Consider the following 19,941-nt stretch of genomic DNA (forward strand, 5'->3'; position numbering starts at 1 on the left):
TTTCTTTTTACTTCTTCTCATTTAGTTCAGTCTTTTTTTCATCTTCGAATTTCTTCTCTCCCTTATTGACATAATAATTTCCAAGTCAGAAATTTTAACAATGCGGTAAAAATTAAGAAAATGAAATAATTTCCATCCCATTCAAATATTAGGTTAAAAATACTTTATATTTTACTGTATTTATTTAAATATATAGCTACCACAAAGACCTCAGGCTAGGCTTCTTATGTACTTAGGGACATCTGTCACTGTGAGCCAAGTAGTGTTTTACTCATGATAGATATTGCAAGTGCTCTAGTTTAGATGTTTATTAAGAAGTACATAGAATACACATGCCAGCTTCCAAATAGGTAGACTGCTTATGGACATTAACTTCTGAGGAAATCATGGTCTTCACCAAACCTGTATGCTTTTCCCATGACCATGAACAATGAACCGTTTCATTGAGTCCATATGTCCAAATACGGCTAGAGAGGTTATTTTGTTTAACCCTATTTCTTAGAACCCAAAGGGATGATTGGATTTGACATGCTCTTACATCTAGACTACTGATAGAGATAATGAAAATACTATATTTCTTTCCAGTTCTAAAGGAAGTTTGTATAGGAGTTATATGAAGATAGAATATACACCTTCTTTGGATTATTTTCCTTATTATTTTAAAAGTGTAAATTAGTACTATTTATTAGTACTTATTATATAAGTAATAAATTAATTTTAATCAATAGTTTATTTCTTATAATTTCACTTTAAAATATAAATTCAAAATGAATTAAGGACCTAAATGTAAAACAGGAAGCCATCAAAATCCTAGAGGAGAAAACAGGCAACAACCTTTTTGACCTTGGCCACAGTAACTTCTTACTTGACATGTCTCTGGAAGCAAGGCAAACAAAAGCAAAAATGAACTATTGGTACCTCATCAAGATGAAAAGCTTCTGTACAGTAAACAAAATAGTCAGCAGAACTAGAAGGCAACTGATGAAATGGGAGAAGATATTTTCTAATGACATATTGGCTAAAGGATTAGTATTCAAAATCTGTAAAGAATGTACCAATCTCAACACCCAAGAAATAAACAACCCAGTGAAGAAATGGGCAGAAGACATGAATAGACACTTTTCCAAAGAAGACATCCAGGTGGCCAACAGACACATGAAAAGATGGTCAACATCATGCATCATCAGGGAAATACAAATCAAAACCACAATGAGATACCACTTCACACCTGTCAGAATGGCTAAAATTAACAACTCAGGAAACAACAGATGTTGGCAAGGATGCGGAGAAGGAGTACACTTTTGTACTGCTGACGGGAATGCAAACTGGTGCAGCCATTCTGGAAAACAATATGGAGGTTCCTCAAAAAATTAAAAATAGAACTACCTTGTTACCCAGCAGTTGCACTACTAGGTATTTATCCAAAGGATATAAAAATGCTGATTCAAAAGGGCATACACACCCCCAAATTCATAGCAGCACTACCAACAATAGCCAGATTATGGAAAGAAGCCAAATATCCATCAAGGAATGGATAAAGAAGATGTGGTGTATATATATATATATATGTACATACATACATATATATATACATACAGTGGGTATTCTTGGTGATCCAAAAAATGAAATCTTCCCATTTGCAACGATGTGGATGGAACTAGAGTATATTATGCGAAGTGAAATAAGTCAGTCAGAGAAAGACAAATATCATACGACTTCACTCATATGAGGAATTTAAGATACAAAAGAGATGAACATAGGGGAAGGGAAGCAAAAATAAGATAAAAACAGAGAGGGAGGCAAACCATAAGAGACTTTTAAACACAGAGAACAAACTGAAGTTTGCTGGAAGGGTTGTGGATGGGGAGACGGGCTAAATGGACAATGGGCATTAAGGAGGGCACTTGTTGGGATGACCACTCGGTGTTATACATTAGTGATGAATCACTAAATTCTACTCCTGAAACCATTACTATACTATATGTTAACTAGCTTGAATTTAAATAAAATTTCAAAAAGAAGAAAAAAATATAACCATGATAGACAGGGATAGATAGAGTATGATTAAGGACTGGATGGGTTGATATAGACCCATATGCCAAATTGCATGTTGGTACTACAGGAAATCCTTGAAACTCAAGGAAAATATAGGACCAACAAAATGAAATAAAAATTTACCTAGTGAGTAATTTATTGAGCTCATGTCTCTGGTAAGCATTGTTAGGGCAGGTAAGTCAGGCCTTTCTGAATTACTTATTTGGCTTCATTATCAGTGAGTGAATATTAAATAGGATGGGCCAAGGTTCTTACCCTGTAAGACAATTCTTGTTAGGTTTGCATTTAGTTTCATAAACAGGCCTGGCATGACAGACACTGATAGAAAATCTACTTTTGAGTAAGGCTTCTTAAGAAGAAAACTGCTTGTGGCTTAGGTAAACTTTTGAAAGGGAAATGATATTAGCAGTGCTTATCAGTTTGTTATGAAAATTTAATGGAACTTATGTTATAAAATGAAATATTGGATGAACTTATGACAGGTTGTCTTTATGACAGTTCAGGATACAAATAGTTTGTTCCAGAGACCATTTACCTAAGGCTTTTAAATTAAATTTTCTAAGTGCCTCCTCGCATGTTCAACTGTACATTCAAGGCAAACGTCATTCTACTTCAGGGAAATGAAACCACTTATAGTCATAAAATAATAGATTCAGATTAGCCTTTCAATAAAGGGGTGAGTATGCCAAAATTCTGAAGGGAATTACTGTAAATAAAAATCTTTATTAAGAGCTAAAGAGTGCAAATTGATTTTAAAGGCTGCTGTCCTTGTTGGCACATGATAAAATACAAAAATGATAATACGAAAATGCTATTTAGGAAGAAGAATACCCTGATGCAAGACAGAACTCTAGCCCTGCAGACAAGAAAACATGGCTCTCTGCCTTTCATGAGGATGGTGTAATGCATTCAAGTGATGGGTTATTTTAGTTGTAGGGCTCTGTGAGTGAGACCCAGGCATGAAGGCAAGGGGTCAGCAGTTCACTATTAGGTTTATTTCTTCCTTCAGACACATTGTTCTTGACTCCAGAAAGGACTTCTTGTTCACAAAAAGTTTGTACCCAAGTCAATTGGTCAATGTTTATTGCCCACAGAGTGTTTTTGGCAAATAGGGCTGGATCCAGGGAAACTTGGTTGTTAGTAATAGATGAAATTAGTATGCCTCTCTCAATTGTTTTATCTTTTTCCTCCTTTTTAATTCACCCTTCTTCTCCCATAAACATACACACAAGTACTCTTACTTTCTCTGTTCTTTCCTGTAATGGAATAATAGAAGACTAAAGCTGACTTAAGGAGTTGATGACTCTAAGTCACATGCATTCCTCTCCATCCATTCCAGGGATACTGGCCTTTTAAAAGAGCAGGCAATGCTTTCCTCAAAAGAGACAAACAGGGGCTAATAGCAGTATACCCAGTTTGCATATTAGGAAATTGAGCTTGATGGAGAATAAATCACTTAATCGTGATCACACAGAAAGTTGCAGAACCAGAATTTGTACCCACATCCAGTTAACTCCCAGGCTGTTGAGCACTCTGGCAGCTAGTTTGCAGGAAATTCTGTGTGTAGGAGTATGACGAAGAGTTCCTAGTCTCCCACACACTTATACTGTACACCTACCAAATTTGCCTGCATGTGAGAGTCATTCTTCTAGCCCTGGCCTTAAGGAGCTGCTCTGCATGCTAACTTATGGCTATTCCATACTGGCTTTACCTCACCCTTGGCCTTCCTTTAAATTTGCAGCAAGCCTTCATTGTTTTGATTTTGACTCCTCCACATTCCCTATTTCTTCTCATTATCTTAGATTGTTACACTCCTGGGGTAACCCATGCCCCAAATAGTGTCCCTCTGGTTTAATTATCCCCTCTCACCTGACTTCTGAGGCTTCAGAAATTCTGAGGGTGAAACTGAGGTCATAGAAGACGCTTTTGCATTAGTTGTTTGTTCCTATTAATGAAATTCAACATTTCAGTATCCAAGGAGAAAGTATGATATATAAGTAATTATAACTTGGGAATCTGTCTTTATTTTTCTCTACGTTGTTCACCTAAATCTGAGGCTTTAGTTATATTGGACAAGTCACAATAATGTCTAATGAAGGTTTCTTCCAGCACCGGAGGAAAAAAAAAGTCCTCTATAGAAGGAGTAACCTTATAAAAATGACTTCAGACATTATTTACTGATGTATTAGAGTTCTCCAGAGAAATGGAACCAATAGAATGTATATACATTCTCTTTATATATAAAATCTCTTTTTATAAAGAGGTTGGTTATAAGGAATTAGCTCGTGTGATTTTGGAGGCTTACAAGCCTAAGATTTGGAGGGTAAGTTCAGCAAGCTAGAAACTCGGGAGAGCTGATGGTTTAGTTCCAGTCTGAGTCTGAAGACCTGCGAATCAGGAGAGCTAGTGTTGTAGGTTTCAGTTCAAAGGCTGGCAGGCTTGAGACCCAGGAAGAGCTGATATCTCAGTTTGAGTCCAAAGACTGGAAAAGACTGATTGCCTGCTCAAGGCAGCCAGGTGGGGAGGAGTTCCCTTCTGGAGACGGGAGGGTTACCCATTTTCTTCTATGCAGGTCTTCAACCAATTGAATGAAGCCCACTTACGTTAGGAAAAGTAATCTGCTTTACTCAGTCAACCAATTTAAATATTAATCTCATCCAATAACACCCTCACAGAAACACTCAAGATAATGATTGGACAAATATCTGGGCACCCTGTGGCTCAGTCAAACTGACACATAAAATTAACCATCATAAGTAATGTCTCTACATATGAATAATGTTTCTTCATTTCTATGTTCAGCCATTTCTCATAGCTAGATATAGAAAGAGCATTTGTCTTAGTTACCCAGGTTAATAGATTCAGTTATGCTTGTGGTCCTATTAATAGCGTCTTCTTTTTCTTGCAAAAGTCTAGGTGATATGAACATTCTACCTATACAGGGATTTGCCAGATTACACTATTTTTTTTGTTTACGATATCTAGCTTAATTTTTTCATTTTCCTCTCCAGGTAAATCTACCAATATTTCTCCTGTCACATTTGTAGTTTTGACTCCACTCTTCTCTGAGTTTGTTGCTCTTATCTCTTCCTCTGTTTGTGAGCGTGGACTTTCTTTCCTTCTTTCTCATCCTGCATGTACCTACTTATTTAATCAATGTCTGTGAACTTTAGGAGGCTGCCAAGGGATTGGTTTCCTCCATGTCTATTAATTAATGCCAGTTATAATTTGTCATATTCAATCAATGCTAGAAGAGTTTGAGAAGGTGAGATTAGCAAGCATATGACTCTTAACCAGATTTTTAAAATGTGTAATACTGATTTTATAGCTTTACTTATTACAGAAGAGCATCCATATCTGTCTTTTGTGGTAGTAGCTAAGCAGATTAGTGCACAGAACTAATGAAATCAATAGCATTGTCTCCTTTCCTAAGACTGTCCATTGTCCTGGCCTTATCTCTAGCCAAGGCCTGTGTCTCTAGTCCTCCGGTTCCTCAACCAGTGAAGATGCTGTTGTTTTTCACAGGGGACTTGGGTGAAAAAGAGGATCAACTTCTTTTCTGTTACTAACAAAACCAACTCATGGCATACACCTGGGGGAGGCGGATAGGGCTCAGCAGGACAATCTTCTTATGTTAAGGTCAGCAAGTTATTAAATATTCTCCATAGGGAGGTGATTGGATTAAATAATTAGTGAATCTAAAGTGCTTTAAACTGCTAATTATTATGCTTTGTGGGTCTCCTTTGCAGATGATCTGCAGTCAGTGAATCTATCATGAGGCAATAGGTTCGGGATAATATTCTCTCTCATTTATCTCCACTCCCCCATGAGTATTTATACTTATATCATGGATGGGTTTTAGTACTTTACAGCATTTACAAATGTAATCTACCATTGTGACTTCTTAAACTTTGGTACCTAAGAAAAACAGAGCAAGATAGCCAAGGAAAACTTTTAAGGAGAAAATGAAAGATTAGAAACACCAGGTAGCAGATTGCTCACACTATTAATCATGTGCCACCATACCAATATAAGAACTATGAGCTTGTGCTGTATAGGAAGAAAACCTGGAAATAGGCCTCAACCACTGATAAGTCTGTTATGGGCTACTTGTTCCAAAAGTTCAATTTAATCTCCTGTTGTAGCGTGGAGATTTGAAAGGTAGAAAAGCAATTGCTCCTGTCTCTGAAAGATCAGGCTCTTCTCCATTCAAGAATTATGGCCAGCTCTAGAGATGATTTAAGAAGCTATCTGACATATACAGTATGTAAAATTGAATAATCCATAGTCAATCATGTCAGTATGGTTTTCAATAGATTTTAAATAATATATCTTTGTTAATAAGCTTGCTGTGTTTTGCAGCCCTGTCCCTGCTATGCAAACCACAAAGGAGCGTGGTAAAATTTAAATCTTTTGCACTCGTTCCAAAGTTGGTATGGAATTAATCAAAAGCACTTGACGGTATTACTTTTTAGTAAAGATCTTTTTGAATGCTGGTAGGAGAGAGGATGACGAAATTAAAAGTATGATGTAGAGCCTAGAAACTTCACCATATTCCTTTAGCCCTTTAGTACTCTACCGCTTTGCCATGTATGATTTCAAAAGGGAAAAAAGGGTGGGTAAGCTGGTGAATGAGTAAGCCTGTGAAAAATGACTGTACGTTTATGCTGGCCCAAGCCTGAGGAAAGCTCTGATTCTGTGTGCAGCATTAGAAGAGATGGACTCTTGGGGCACCTGGGTGGCATAGTGAAGCGTCCAACTTCAGCTCCGGTCGTGATCTCGTAGTTGGTGGGTTGGAGCCCTGTGTCAGGCTCTGTGCTGACAGCTCAGAGCCTGGAGCCTGCCTCAGATTCCTGGCTTTTCAGTCACTTTGAAATACAGAATAATCTTCTTTTTAGATATTAAGTAATCCTATGTAATCCAAGTAAAAAAAAATGATTTCATATACAGTTTAAAGCTTCTTCCTTTGTGTTCACTCTGGTACCCACCAAGCCCAGGTCAGGTATAACCCAGGTTCTGTAGCCTACAGCAGTAGGGACAGGGGGCGAGGCATGGGCTGTTTCATCGCTGAGTTTGTTTTGCTTTTTTCTCCACTTGTTAACTGTTGTTTCTGGTTCTGTGGGTGGGCAGTGAAAGGAACTAGAAGAAAAGGCCAAGATCCTAATTGATTGTTGCCATTAGAATCTGGCATCGAGGCCCTTACTGTGGCAGATATTTGAACACCAATTCTTCTTCTCAAAGGATGCTTCAGTGGACTTTACAAAATCCTCCCCCTCCTCCAACCTTCTCCTGGGACCTCTAGCCCTGTAGTTCTCTCTGAGGTGGACAGCATAATTTCTGGCTGTCCTGAGTGAACATCCACCCCTCAGTTCTTGCTCCTTGTATACTCTGAACATCCTTGTCCTGGTAGATGGTTTTCCTGAGCCTAGTACTATTCAAAAGTCTGAAGCACAGATACTTTCTCTCAGCCACAAAGAAAACTCAGCACCTTTGTCCTGGCATCCTAATCTTGGACATGGAGCATGTGCAGCTTCAGCTCTATCTTTAATATTTGCGATCACAAACAATTAGAGTTTCCCTGCTTGGTTTTCAGGTGAGAAAATGCAGGTGAAGGTCTCAAGAGAATTCTCTTTAATATTCAGATTCAGTACTAACATTAAATGAACCTCTGAGTTTTTGTATCTGAATAAGCATGGGAGCTGGGGGCAGAGAGGGTAGAGAGAAGGGGTTTAGGGTATTGTCTCCTTTTGAATTCATAGCAGTTCAGGGACCACTATGCTAGAAGATAAAACAGTGCATTTAGATACTGATACCTATTTACACTGGATGACTTTGGATTTAAGGGAGGAAAATTTTCTTTCTATTTAACATTTAGAAATAAACACTAAGTGTTTATACATGTATGCACAGAATCATCACAAATACACTAGTAGTAAATGCAGACCGCTGCAAAAGTGTTTTGTAGTGGTGACTCAAGTACTACTGATGTCATCAGTAAAGTGATTTTCTATTTTAATAAATTTCTGAATAAAAATAAGTGTAGTCATCCTTCATTTATGTAAGAGCTGCATTCCTAGAAAATGAGGTACATTTCAAAACCATGCCAGATTTTTACTTCCAGCATGATTGAATTGTGGCAGTTGAAATCTCCTACCAAAAGCCAGATAAGGAGAAAGAAACTGTTCAAAAGCATCTCAGAAGTCGCCAAAGGAGCCAGGACTGAAGGAGCCAAGGTCCTGGAGAGATGAGAACACACTCTGTACCATCTTCCCCTGTAGGATATTATTGGTTAACTCGGGAGCAGGGAATAGTCAGAGGCTACGAAGCTGAGCACAAACTGACTACCAACAGGCTGAGAATCTAAGCAGGACTCTGAGGATTCTTACAGTAATTGAGGGACAAAAATTGGAGTTCCTCAGGCCCTCAGATGGGACCCTGAAAGACTATTGTAGAGAAATAACAGAAAGACACCAGATCTTGTAAAGAAGTGAAACTCAGCTTTGAAGTAACTGAATACCTAATTTAAATCCCCACCAAATGCTAAAATAAATCCTCTCTGAAGAAAATAATATTCTGAGTTTCTACAAACTTCCAACCTAATGTTCAACATTCAATAAAAAATTACCTGGCATACTAACAGATGGAACCAAAAGAGAAAATAAACAATGGAAGCAGACTTACAAGTGATACAGATGTTAAACACATATTTTAAAATAAAATAATGAAATCAAGAAAATAGGAGAAAAGATGTAAAATTTTATCAGAGAAGTATGCCCAACACACACACACACACACACACACACACACACACACACACAGAGGAATGTACAGACACACAGACACACACACACACACACACATATGTATTATTACTATTATATAAAACAACTTCTAGGATTCAATAAATATAACCATGAGCAAACAGGTTTTACAACTATGTGAATGCCTGGTAGGTCTTTGAAAATCTTGTAAGATATGGAAATAATTGCTTATCATGTAGAACTGTTCTGAGCATTGTAGGCTATTTAGGGTCCCTGCTTGTCCAAATGCCAATAATACCTGAGAATCATGATGAAATAACCCCCACAAGTTTTCCAGATACACTCTGAGGGAAGTATTGTCCCTCTTTGAGAACTGTGGCTCAGTTGCTCAGTCTAGCCCCCCTGCCTTTTTTTAATGTTTATTTTTGAGAGAGAGAGAGAGAGAGAGTATGAGCAGGGGAGGGGCAGAGATAGAAAGGGAGACACAGAACTTGAAGGGGGCTCCAGGTTCTGAGCTGTCAGCACAGAGCCCCATGTGGGACTTGAACTCATGAACTGCAAGAACATGACCTGAGCCAAAGTCAGATGCTTAACCGACTGAATAACCTAGGCACCTGTGGATAGCCCCTTTTTATGGGGAGAGGTGCAGTCCAGAGAGCTGTGATTGCTATACAAATCCATACAGATTATACAGCTGGTTATTTGAAGAGATGAGGTTTGAACCTCGACTTCCTAACTCTTAATACAGTGCTCTTCTACAAATCTTCTGTTTCATTTAAGTATGAAGGTTCTTGGGAAAACTGGCTTTGATTTCTGTGTCAATCAGCAATTTGAATACAGCCCCCACCACACACACTCAGTTGAATGAGACAGGATACTTAAAAACCATTAATAACTGGAAACCATTAGTTGTTCTTAAAACTCCCTTTGTTATAATAATGCAAATTCTTTCCAAAATTTTGAAGTATGTTGGGACTTCTTGCTGAGAGTTTAAAGGTCTCAAAACACTTTACCCTGCTTCAGCTTAGGAGAATCAAAGGAATACTTCAAAGATCTCAAGTTTGAAAAATATCAGAAAGTCCTACTTGTAGAATAGTTCAAAGCAATCATAGGTGAATCATGAGGGATTTGTGTGAAAAGTTAGTATCCAAATATATTTTTCCTCTGAAGTTCACATAGGCTTCTAAATTCATTTGTATTAGCATTTTTATAAATTCTCTCACAACTCCACAGTTCTTCAGCATCCCCTAAAATCATAGCCTCTACTCCAACTTTAATGTTGAGCTAGGTGTCATGTCTCACAGACTTCTGAGATATCTGCTTTACATCCATTTGCTCTCTGCTTCTCTTGCATGTGGAAAATAGAGCTCATCTAAAAGATTTGATTTTATTCTACTTCTGTTTTTTACACTCAACCTCAGATTTGCATTTTTATCATTCCTGTCTCAAAACATGTTGGCATTGTTGTTGAGTTCTAATGGCTTTTTATTGGTAGTTCTCAAAAGTAGTGCATCATTATTTATTGCTCTGGGGAGGTTTGTAGGCAATCTCCACTGTACTTCTTGTTCTTTTTTTCCAGGCAGAATAGATACCTACTATCCACGAGTGAGATATATATATGTCTTCATGTGTGTGTGTATGTGTATTTGTTTGTGTGTGTGTGTGTGTGTGTGTGTGTGTGTGTGTGTCTAGTGCAAGAGACCCGGTAAAGAGCACCCATACTCACAAAAGGTAATTACACAGCCATTAATTCTGTTGATAGATGTACAAGAAGTGAAATGGCTCCGTATGTATCAAGCTTTAGTGAATTCCACCTCAATGAGTCCTTGTCAGGGACGCACTGTACCCTCAGTTTTTATTCGCTGCAACCCTGGGTGTGTCAGGAAAGCTTGAGAAATTGTGACCACCGGTTATCCACTTTCATCTCCTTGCCATTTAGCAATGTCCTCAGCAGTATTATATCTCTAAGATTTAATTTGTCTTCATTCTTCTACTCAACAAATATACTTGAACACTTGACACATATACCGTTAGGCTTATATTCAAATATTTTAGTCCTTGGCTTTTTGTATGCTTTTTTTATATGCTTTTATATGTACAGCTTTTATATATGCTGTACAAATGTTATTTCAGTCCTAATTCTTAGCCCAAGTCCTTTTATGTAGCTATACCACTGGAGTGAACCACACATTCACAGCAATTAGATAGCTATTAGGAGTATTATAAAAGGTCTCTGACTTCCTTTCTGCACCACCCTCGTTTTTCCTCTTCACGTCTCCCAACACTTCTCTTAGCAGCTCATGAGTGTGATTATTTTGTTGCCTTGGGATCATTTATTTGACTCAAAATTGTTACTAAAAATTCAAGCTTCTTATTTCAATGTGTGTTAGTATGAATTAGTCTGTACTTTCAGGAGAGCAAGTTTTAATGATGAGAAGGTATAAGAAGCTTGAAGATTCTGGCTCCTTTGAGGAAGAATACCTTTTCAGTAGAGAAGGAAGCACTGCTGTGGGAGGAAGCCAGGGGTAGCCAGGCCATCCAGAATGGACCCCATTGATCCCAGCATAACCTGTGGTTGGTTTAGGGAGCTGTTGTTAGAACTGGGGTTCTCACTTTGTGTTGGGAGTTATCTCAGGGAAGAGAGAAATATGTGGTCTGACTTCTTTATTAGGTTGGCTAGACTTCCAGTGTGTGCTAGTTCAGGCTAAAGGAAATCACTTAGAATATCAGATTCAACAAGGTTTTAGTCTTTTCAGAATCCAGGGTGAAGGGTAGACACAGTCTGTGGAAAGTGAAGAGTGATACGTTTTTGCTTACTTTACTATATCCTTAAATTTTTAATTAATTATACTTTTCAATAGGATAGTGTTGAAAGTATAGACCCTAGAGTTAGGCAGCCTGGTTTCAATTCCTGGCTGTGCCCCCAGCACAGTGTGACCTTCAACAGAGTAGCCCCATTGTACTCTGAAGCCCCTCTAAGCATTGCCTCTAAAATGGGGAATAATCACAGCATCCACCCCAGAAAGTAATTTTGAGGATGAAGTAAGAAAGTATATGGACAGCATTTAGCACAGTTTGTAAAATAATGATGGCTATTAATTATATTTAATTTTAATACTTTTCCTTTATGATTTCACTTAACTTCAAGATATAGTTGTTTAACATCCCCTTAGGTATTATTGCAAACATTTTCAATGGCTATTTGCTGTAGTATTTTCTTATTCTTTTCACAATCTGGTGTATGATAGCTGTTTTCTGGATTCATTGGTTCCAGTGAATTACTTGACCTTTCAGAGAACTTACTACCAATGGATTCTTAATTTGATGACATTGTACAGATGTGTTTTGTGTTTCAGTTATTTTGTTGATCCTATTTTCCTTAAAAGATACGAAAGTAGTGACAAAAGCACAGGCTGGGTTTTCAGTTGTCTGGCAAATCTTTTCTTCTGACTTTCAAATGCAACGCGTCTCAAATACTCTGACAAGTACACTCATCTTTTATTTCCACCAAAGTAGCTTTACAAGAGACCTCCTCCAGGAGCACTAGAGTGGCTCAGTCAGTTAAGCATCCAGCTCTTGATTTTGGCTCAGGTCATGATCTCACAGGTTCTGTGCTGATGTCATGGAGCCTGCTTGGGATTCTCTCTCTCTGCCCCTACCCTGTTTGTGTTTTTTCTTAAAATAAATAAACTTAAGATATTTAAAAAAACCCAAAAGACATCCTCCAACCAGCTCTTTCATGCGCTAATTTGAGTTATTTATTTTTTAAAAGTTACTTGCTCTTCTTCCAAATACATCCATGTTTATTTACTGAGCCCTGGTCTCTGAACCCTCCTTAGCAAATCTGGTATGCATTTCCAAAATAAAGCTATTATTAAATGTGTTTGTGGTAGACCCTACTTGGTTTGGTTTCCTTGTTCATGGTAACTTCTCAGGTGGTCATGACTATGTTGCTGTTTTGTTCAGGTGATAGACTCTACTCCTGGCTACAGTTAATCAACTTAGGCCAATAACAGTGTGTCTTCCTGGCCAACAAGTAATTATACTATCCAAGAGATAGTGATAACATCCGAATCAGATCATTCTTGCCTGGGAACTTTGCAAACATGAGAAATTACTTTTCATTTTATTTTAAAATTTCCCTTATCAGTAGCAGTAAGATGTTAACTTAGAGCTGCCCTCAGTCATACTTCCCAGCCCCCTGGTGACAGCTGGCCCCAAGAGAAGCAGAGATGAAATTTATAGAGGAAGAAAGAACATCTGAATGGCATTTGGGTCCTTGGAGCCAGCCGTGAAGCTAGATCCACACCTTGTCTTTGCACCCTGCAGATGTCCTGTTTCAGCTTAAGCTTAATTGAGCTGTTTATCATGTGAAAGTAAAAAATTCTCACCAATACAATTCTTTTAATCTTTAGTCTTATAGTCAATAAAAGGGTCTTGATATTTTAAATTTAAATCTTATTAGCAATGTAAGAGTGAGAAATCCTATGCCAGCATTCAGCTCTTCTAGGACAGAGAGAATTTACAACTTTTGAGAAACCCTTTTACCATTAACTGTGTAAATGAAACGTGACAGTGATGTCGAAAATTGTGGTGAGCTTAATCATAGTGCATCCTTGCTGAGGAGTCACATCAAGTAGCCTAGACCTAGATTCAAAGCCTGGTAGCAGATCATTGCATAGGTGATCTTGAGCATATCATTTGTGGTCTTTACTTTGTAAACATGAGCATTATAATGATCTCATAGTGTGGTCATGAGAAGTAAAAGACAATGAATGAAGCAGAACTTTCAATAGGCTTTCTTTCTAACAAACATATCTTCTATCATTCTTCTCTTGTTGTATTTGAGCTTCTGTTCAGGCTTCTTATTCTGCTGCAAAATATGTATGTATGGGTAGGGGCTGGGGGAGTGGTGAAGCTGATCTTGGCCACAGACTACAAGAGCTTTTATATACCTGGTCTTTTGGTTTACAGAGATCTCTTAACTGTTATTTAAGCCATAAGTATCTGAACCAAAATAGTTGTCCTGATTCTTCTGTTCTAACATATTCCCGAAGACCTGCTTTTCACAACACTGTACAACTACTTCTTACAAAAGTGATGTTTGACACAGAGACAGAACTGCTGCAAATGGGTCTTTCCTTAGCTGGAAACTTCTCTCAGGCAGTTTAATTCTTCTTCTTCTTATTATTTATTTATTTATTTATTTATTTATTTATTTATTTAAAGAGAAACAGGGTGCAAACAGGAGAGGTGCAGAGAGAGAGCAAGAGAGAGAGAATCCCAAGTAGGCTCTACACCACCATTGCAGAGCCTGATTCTGGGCTCAAATCCAAAAACCATGGGGTCATGACCTGAGCCGAAATGATGCTTACGTGAGCCACCCAGGCGCCCTCAAGCAGTTTAATTGTTAATCATCACGTTAGTTCATTTTGTAGTTTTGTTTTGTTGTTATTTGTCTCTAATACCAGCTCTAATTAAGGAGTTTCAATTTTCCTTGCCTTTTCAACAGCTAGAACTCTTCAGTCAGTAGGAAGATCCACCTACCTTCATCTGTCATCCGTTGCCCCAGACTTTGATTATTAGTAGTTTATGTTCAAAGGTGTGTTTCCCTTTGATGCTTTGGATCCACTAGGCTCTGGTACATTTTAAACACTAAATAAATGGTAAATTATTATAACTGTGATGCTCACTATGTTTATAAGTGCTAAGATGCTAGAACAGCTGACATATATCACCTCACAGGGCACCAGATTCAGTTCTTTCTACTAACCTGATTGCTGGGTAGGTATTTTTCTTCATCATGCCATTTGTGTCTTACTTGAAACAGTTCACTCAAGGAAGGATGGTCTTTTGTCACAGAGGAGGACCTTCATTGGATAAGAGTATGTGAATGAAGCCTTTATCCTACTGAAATAGCCAAACTAGATTTTGCAGTTCCTCAGCTATTGTATCTATGACAATTAAACTTAAAATCATTTCCTTGTTAGGCCTAAACCTGAATATAGACTGTAACACAGAAAGCTAGTAATAGGTGTATAAATAAATTCTCATGTGTTTTATGTTCTTGATAAGTAAGATTAATAGTGAGCTATGGTATTTCTCCTTGCAGACGTTTCTCATGTTCAAGAATTGCTTTATTGTTGCCTTTTGAAACAAGTTGAATATTTGGATGAATAGGCAACTGGTAAAATGTCCTTGCCCTAGTGCTAATAAACTTTGAAGAAGACTTTTCAGTTGCTTTGAAGGATATTTTTTCCTGCTGATAGCTTGTAAGTAATTCAAGTTGTAATTTCTGCTGGTTCTTGCTATCACTTTAGTAAGAAGGTGAAAAAATGAAACAATTGATGAGTCATCTATCAGAATAGATAGATGCAGCTATTCAGAGGAGAAGCAAAAGAGACCAAGAAGTGATTTTGCTGTTAATTTTACTGTTTGACCTGAAGTAATTATATACAAGGAAGAACTATGTTGGGTATTAGGGTGTCTCCTTTCCCAGACATACATCATCCTTGCCTTTCTAAGCCCTTTTTGAACTTACTCCTACTGGTGAAAAGTAAGTATTGGGTATCAATTACCTTAATAGTCACTGCTTTGTCTGTTGAGTTGAGGAATGTGTTATCTATGGTAGGAATTTAGAAAAGATGCTTCATGGTAAGCATTATTTTGTTTTTTTAATTTAAATTTTAGTTAACATACAGTGCAATATTGGTTTCAGGAGTAGAATATAGTGCTTCATCACTATTGTACAACACCCAGTGCTCATCAATAGTGCCTTCCTTAATATCCATCACCGATATAGCTCATCTCCCACCCATCTCCCTCTGTCAACCCTGTTTATTCTCTGTTGTTGAGTCTCTTGTGGTTTGTTTCCCTTTATCCTCTTCCTCCCCCCTTCCCATATGTTCATCTGTTTTGTTTCTTAATTCCACATATGAGTGAAATCATATGGTATTTGTCTTTCTCTAACAGGTTTACTTTGCTTAGTATAATATATTCTAGCTCCACTCATGTCATTGCAAATGGCAAGATTTCATTCTTTTGATGGGCCAAATAATATTCCATTATATTTTATTTGGAATATATATATTCCACGTATATATTCCAATATTTCCCTATATATATATATACTCCATATATATATATATATATATATATCACACACACACATATACATACCACACCTTCTTTATCCATTCACCAGTTGATAGACATTTGCACCCTCTCTGTAATTTGGTTATTACTGATAGTACTATGAAATGTTTGTGATAGTACTATGAATAGTAGTATGAAATGTTTGTGGAAGACTTAAAATCACTTTTTATTTCTTATAGTCGTGGTTTCTCAAGTACTCTGATGAATGACCATGTTATATTATAATAAACTATTAGACAGTTTGAATAATAGTTTTCTTTAAATCATAGTATGTAAGTACTTTCTTGAAAGGATACTCTTGTGGTTTGACCTCTCAAATAGTTGTGATTGTTGTCTAATGAAACTTAATACAAAAGTATGAAAAAATGTACAAAGATTTCTTAGGTGTCCTGACCTGGGTTTCTAAGAAGATTGACTCATTGGCTAAAAGGGAGGATGCTTTTCTTTCTAGTTAAGAAAATGGTGAGCTAAATGCAACTGGTTGGGGTGCCTGGGTGGCTCAGTCGGCTAAGCGTCCGACTTCAGCTCAGGTCATGATCTCATGGTTCGTGGGTTTGAGCCTTGTGTCAGGCTCTGTGCTGACAGCTAGCTCAGAGCCTGGAGACTGCTCTGGATTCTTTGACTCCCTCTCTCTTTGACCCTCCCCTGCTCACGCAGCCTCTCTCTTTCTTGCTCTCTCTCTCTATCTCAGAAATAAATAAAACATTAAAAAATAAAAAAGAAGCATTGTTCAAAAAAATAAATGCAACTGGTTGATTCTTGCCTCATGGGGAATTATAGCACAACTTTAATAAATTGCAGTAGCTTCCTGTGGCTGCTATAAAAATCACCACAAATTTGTGATTTAAAATATAAATTTATTCCCTGGGGGGCAGAAGTCTGAAATGAGTTTCATAAGGTCAAATCAGAGCTGCACTTTCTCATGAGGCTCCAGGGGAGAGTCTATATCTTGCATTGGAATCCAATTTCTTGTAGCTGCTGGCATTCCTTGGTATGTGGCTGCATCGTTCCAATCTTTACCTCTGTGGTCCCACTGCCTTCTCTTCTGTGTGTAGTAAAATCTCCCTCTGCTTCTCTTTCATAAGAATATAATGATTGAATTTATAACCCACCCTAATAATCCAAGATAATTTCCCCATCTCAAGATCTTTGACTTGTTCACATCTTCATACCCCTTTTTCTGTCATATAACACAGGTTCTAAGGATTAAAATGCAGATATCTTTTGGGAATCCATTATTCAGCCTGTCACTCAAATGTTACCAGGATATTTAATTTTTAACAGATAAATAACATGATCTAAATTACTAACAAATGCTTTTCAGGAATTAGCAATAGTTTTCTCTAAGAATATAGAGAATCCAAAGAGACAAATTTGGGAACTACTTGACTTCTGAACCAGAGTGTTACAAAACACAATTAAAAATGAAACCTGCAGGGAGGAGTTAAGATAGCAGAGCAGAAAGGGAATCCTGGGCTTGTCTTATCCCTCGAACATAACTAGATCAACACCAAACCATTTTGAACACCTGGGAAATTGATCTGAGGATTAACAGGACAATTTGCATAATTTGAGGGAGAGAATACAGCAGGTACACAGTGCAGAGAGTTGAATTGGGGGAGAAGAGCCACAGTGCCACAGAGGAGAGGGAGCCATTTTTACAGAGAAGAGAGAGTGAAAAATTGAGCAGTGTGTAGGGTTTGTACAAGAAAGCACTCCCCCAGAAAGCAGCTAGAGAAAAAGTGCAGGGGACTCTACAAGAAAACTGTTCTCTAAAACCAGTGACAGGTAGGGGCGCCTGGGTGGCTTAGTCGGTTAAGCGTCCGACTTTCGCTTAGGTCATGATCTCGGGGTTCGTGGGTTCGAGCCCCGCATCGGGCTCTGTGCTGACTGCTGGCTCAGAGCCTGGAGCCTATTTCGGAGTCTGTGTCTCCCTCTCTCTCTGACCCTCCCCTGCTCACGCTGTCTCTCTCTCTCTCTCTCTCCCAGAAATTAAAAAAAAAAAAAAATTAAATAAATAAATAAATAAAACCAGTGACAGGTAAAAAGGGGAAAATTTCAATACCACCAACTTTTTATAAACAGTAGAGTGCAGAATACAAAGTTTCAGAGCTCATTGACTGGCAGTGCTCCAGCAAAGGAGGGTGGAGCCCCAGGGAGTGACCAGCATGGTCTAAGAATTCCCTGGGTCGCACAGGGAGAAGTGGTTTTCCTGCATGGAGTGCATTTGGTAGAGGCAACACAGACTCTGCTGAGCAGAAGACCCACTGGGCACCATCAAGCCACCAGGTTCACCTGTACAGGAACAAAGATACTGGCTGAGGGCAGCAAGCCCTGGCACTAGCTGTGTGTTGAGATATACCATAAACTCTGATCTGCTGCCACTGCCTGGTCATGTGACTGCTTCCTGAGACAAATTGGCACCAGCCACAGTGAGTTAAGACCTTCCTCCAGAGGATCATTATGAGTCTAAGCTGCAGGGGCCTCTGAAGTGTGGGGCTTTGAAACACAGCCCCACCTGAGATAAAACCTTGGAGGTGCCTGAAAGGTGGACAGCTCAGACTTGGGGAACGTGGGGATCTGACAGAAATAGGAAACACAGGAAGGGTGACTGATCATGAATCTGTGAGTGTGCAAACTTCAAACTCCTGAGACTAGAGTGCAGCCATTTTCACCATTAGCTCAACACTGATAGACCCCAGTGAGCTAAAAAGTGACACCAAATGGAGAACAGAACTGTTACACCAAGCCCTGCTACCTGGGCTCTCAACCCACATCTCTACTAGGGCAAGTTGGCCTGAGAATCACAGCAGCAAGCCCTTCCCCCAGAGAAGCAGCACAAATCTCTTCCACTCTCTTAGTCTACTGATCTTAGAGTGGTGCAAAGTTTCAGTTTTAGGGGAAACTGACTCTACTTCATTTAGGTTTTTTTGTTTGTTCATTCTTTTTCTTTTGCTTCTCTTTTTGTTTTTGTTGTTGGTTTCTTTTGTTTCTTGGCTACAGAAAGAGCAAAATTTTTTATTTTATTAACTTCAAAATTTCTTTTTAGTTTTTAATTTTTTTCTTTTCCCTTTTTTCCATCAAGCTTCTCTTAACAAGCAGACCATAACACACCTAGGATCCTTTTTTTAATTTTTCATTTTTATTTCACTTTATTATTATGATTTTGTTCTTCCTCCAAAATGACAAGAGGAATTCATCTCAGAAGAAAGAACAAGAAGAAATGACAGCCAGGGATTTAATCAATACAGATATAAGTAAGATGCCTGAACTGGAATTTATTTTATTTTATTTTTAAAAAATTTTTAAGCTTATTTATTTATTTATTTATTTATTTATTTATTTATTTATTTGAGAGAGACAGAATGTGAGCAGGGTAAGAGCAGAGAGAGGGAGTCACAGAATCTCAAGCAGACTCCAGGCTCTGAGCTGCCAGCACGGAACCCTACACAGGGCTCGAACCCATGAACCGTGAGATCATGACCTGAGCCAAAGTCAGACACCCAACTGACTGAGCCATCCAGGCACCTCTGAACTAGAATTTAAAACTATGATTTTAGGGATACTAGCTAAACTTGAAAAAAAGCATAGAAGACACAACAGAATCCCTTTCTGCAGAGGAAAAATAACTAAAATCTGGTCAGGCTGAATTTAACAATGCTATCACAAGATGGAAAACAAAATGGAGGCCATAAAAACAAAGATGGACAAGACAGAGGAGTGAATTAGGGATATAGAAAATAAAATTATGGAAAATAATGAAGCTTAAAAAAGAGGGAATCACAGCTCACGGATCATGAAGGCAGATTTAGAGAACTCAGCCACTTATTAAAACATAATAACATTCATATCATAGGAGTACCAGAGATGAAGAGAAAAAGAAGAAGGTTTATGTGACCATAGTATAGCTAAAAACTTCCCTAATTTGAGGAAGGATACAGACATCAAAATCCAAGATGCACAGAGAACT

The sequence above is a fragment of the Crocuta crocuta genome, unplaced genomic scaffold (genome assembly GCF_008692635.1).
Source record: "Crocuta crocuta isolate KB4526 unplaced genomic scaffold, BGI_CrCroc_1.0 scaffold205, whole genome shotgun sequence".
Taxonomy (NCBI): domain Eukaryota; kingdom Metazoa; phylum Chordata; class Mammalia; order Carnivora; family Hyaenidae; genus Crocuta; species Crocuta crocuta.